Source organism: Dipodomys spectabilis, unplaced genomic scaffold, assembly GCF_019054845.1.
Source record: "Dipodomys spectabilis isolate Male_0828 unplaced genomic scaffold, ASM1905484v1 ptg000080l, whole genome shotgun sequence".
Lineage (NCBI taxonomy): Eukaryota > Metazoa > Chordata > Mammalia > Rodentia > Heteromyidae > Dipodomys > Dipodomys spectabilis.
This window is the reverse complement of record NW_024870757.1, coordinates 5,110,267-5,113,913: the sequence shown is the minus strand read 5'-3', so window position 1 is coordinate 5,113,913 and position 3,647 is coordinate 5,110,267. Positions and strand designations below refer to the sequence as shown.

General features: G+C 33.9%; 1 pseudogene; it reads right to left on the bottom strand.

The window, feature by feature from the left end:
- Nucleotides 1–1,423: 1,423 nt before the first annotated feature.
- LOC122110736 lies at nucleotides 1,424–1,523 on the bottom strand (annotated as a pseudogene).
- Between the last annotated feature and the right edge of the window lie 2,124 nt (nucleotides 1,524–3,647).

The following is a 3,647-nucleotide window of genomic DNA, read 5'->3' as shown; positions in this document are numbered from 1 at the left end:
AAAAAAAAGATTTGAATCTTTATCTTGGGGTTCATTTCACCTAACATCAACTTATCTGACCGTTTCTGCTTTTGTCAGACATATACTAGTTATTACAAATAAGGGAAACCATGGGACCTAGGTTTCCTTGGGCCTGGCTTAGTTCACTTAATATAATTGTTTCAAAGTCTTTCCATTTCCTAATAAATAGGGCAATGTCATTCTTTCTGGTGGAGGCATAGAATTCCATTGTGTATATATACCACATTTCCTTGATCCATTCATCTACTGAGGGGCATCAAACATGACCATACGAAAGCTACCAGAACAAATATATTTATTGCAGCATTATTTACTATAGCTAAGGTATCAATTAAGTTTCTTAAACTTCAAAATGCCAGTCCATTCTTTTGTTTGTTTGTTTGTTTTTCATTGTGAAAATGCCATACAGAGGGGTTACAATTGCATGAGCAAGAAAATGAAAACATTTCTTATCAAGCATTGTTGTCTCTTCCTTTGTTTCCGCTTCCCATCCTTTCTCATCTCCCCCCTCTCCCTGACCTCCCACCCCAACCAAATTTGTAAAGTTCATTTTTTGACATAACTATTTGTACATCTCGTTGCAATGGGTCCACCTGTATCCCTATTTAAAGGTTTGTTTTTTTTTCCCTTCCCAGCCACAAATTATACCAACATCAAATACAGTGAAAGCAGGGGTTATGCCATGGGGGAGGGACATACAAAGCAACAAAGAAATCATCTTATAAATATGTTCGAAACAATTGCATGAAAGTGCCAGTCCATTCTTTGTGTCCATAGAAAATATTTTCACAATCCAAATAACAGCAATATCTTCCTGTAAAAATTCTGGGGAATTCTTCCAAGTGAATTGTCTGATTTTGATGTTAAAGTATATTCAAGAGTTTGTTTTTGTATACATGTATAATGATTTCTGCAGTTTGCGATTTTTTTAAATCAGAAATAATTTGAATTTATCTGTTGAAATGAGTAGTACAAAAACTAAAGATATTTCTTGTGCTTGTCTGAAAAAGGATATTTTAAAATATTCTATATTCTGTGTTTGCATAATATCCATAATCTATTTCATTCTCTCCTAGATATAATTTGAATTCTACATTGTTTTGTAATACATAGGTTCATTAATAAATGTGTCCTGTAAGATTGCATTCCATATATAAAGTTAAAGATTCCTTTTTTTTTTCTAGGTCCTTATACTAGTATATTTCTTTGGGATAAAATGAGAATTTAACTAATTTCAAAAGTTTTGTAAAGGTTATGCTATGTAAAGGCATTTCTGAGGTGAAGATTTAATACACTGATATGAAACTAACCTTTAATTCTAGGACTTACATGTATTGTTACTCTTGTAATTATGTAATCAACTTTTTAACAACTGCTTTTCATTTCTTGCATCTGAAGAATGAAAAATATGGAATACTATACAAATTTTCATTTCATCCTTGTGCAAGTGCCATGTTAATCTCTGTATTGTTTTAATTTGTGTAGACGTGCTGCTGAAGCATGTAGTATCCTCTAAATTTAAGTAGTTAATGATGCAATCTTCATATAGGCTTATATCTTTGCGTGCCTATTTGTAACAAGGAAACCTTATTGTTCCTAACAATACTATTGATCGTTTTTTCCTAAAATTGTGTATATAGTGGAAAAATTATATTGTTTCGTCGATTGCTCACATTTGCAATTTTTTTGTCACTGACTATTTTAAGTCTTTTTCATTTTAGATTTGATCATACTTTGAAGCATTTATAGCTAGGTCCAAAAGTGATGGCTTTTTCAAGTACTTATTTGTCCAACTGAGTTAGCTTTGTTGTGCTAATGGATCCAAAGTAAACCTTGCTTAAGAGCTACTTCTAAACTTCTCCAGCTTAAAATTTCTCAAATGAGGTCTTACTGGCACAAATGTCTACCTGACCCTTTAACCTTCTTCCATGTAGGAACAGACCAAGCAGAATATCTTACCCTGAAATCATACTTTGTCTTACTGGAAGAAAACTAATCTTAGTTACAAGGGATCATAGAGAGATGAACAGTTCAGACAGAACTGTTCAGACCAGAAGGTATTTTATCAAAATATAATTGTTTATGATACCTACCATTTCAAAAGTAGCTAAAGCCAAGAAGGTGAAAAATTGTTCACATGCATGATTACCTAATGTCATGGTCTGTCTACCTTCCAACCAGGAAGGAACTTACACTACTGTCTTTCTATCAACAAATATTTCCATAGCTCCAGGAGAAGTCCATGTGTTTCTCCTCGATATTAGGCCTTAAATTAGTAATGCTTTAATCACAGTGTTTCCTCTTGTCTCCAGACTGTAAATCCACAAATGGTAAAACTTTAGGTCTAGCTCTACGAAATACTGTGGTAGAGATAATGCAATATTACTTTAAAACAAAGTTGTCTTTAATACCCTAACCACCACAGAACAATGTAAAACATGTGCTGTTTTTTTATTATATTATACATAGATATATATTTTATTTTATATTTGCTGATTTTATATTTCACACAGTGAAACTTACTAGAATTAATTGATAATTTGATAAATAAATTGATAATTATTTATTCCAATGAATAGAATTGGAATATAAATAATTAGGTTTAGGGCTGGGAAGGTGGCTCAGTGGTAGACCCCTTGCCTTGCATAACTGAGGCCCTGGATTCGATTCCTCATCACCACATAAGCAAAAAGAAAAAAGCCAGAAGTGGCGCTGTGGCTCAAGTGGTTTGACCGCTAGCCTTGAGCTGAAGAGCTGAGGGACAGCACCCAGGCCCAGAGTTCAGGCCCCACGACCGGAACACCCCCCCCAAAAAATAAATAAAAAAAAAATAATTAGGTTTAGAATATATATCGGAATATAAAAAGTATCGATGTAATGTCTTGAGTATAATCTTGTGATACCTTCTAAGTGTTCTTGGTCTTCTGAATTCACATGGTAAAAAAATGTTGTTTTCCTCTAATCTATAAGGGATTTTAGTCTGCTGCCCTGTTCATGGTTTTAACTCGCTGGTCCCAAAATGTTTTTCTCCATATTTCTGAAGCATTCCTACTGATTATACCCAAATTTTGCTGATATGATCTCTAAAAGATATTATTCTTCTGCAGGACCCATGGGTCCTAGGATCCCAGGTCCCAGTTACCTGCATCATCAGATAACAGGTGCAAGACTTCTCACCTAGGCCCATACAACATGCCAACAGAATGTAATTGAAGACCCATCTTAATTTCTCATTTCTTATAATATTTTAGGGCCTCAATTCTTTGAGAAGAAGGAATTAGCAGTAAGCAATTGTGAAATGCAAGGGAACTTAAAATGAAGGATGAGATCATAAAATCTGAGAGAAAGTACTGTAATTCAAATTTTCAATTTACAGATGACCAGACCATATCAGTGAACAACATCACAAAGTGTCACAAAATTATTTTTAATACCCCTCCCCTAATGATTAATGAAAGATTTCAGTCCAGCATTAGTGGGCCCAGAAAATATTACCTGGAAAAATAGATCTGTAATTGGTCTAACCAGGCCCGGAAAACTTGACTTAGAGGTCAAATGTAATCCAGAAAAACATTAATTGTGAAGATCCTTAGTGCTTCAAAACTTTGGTACTCCAGTAAAACTTG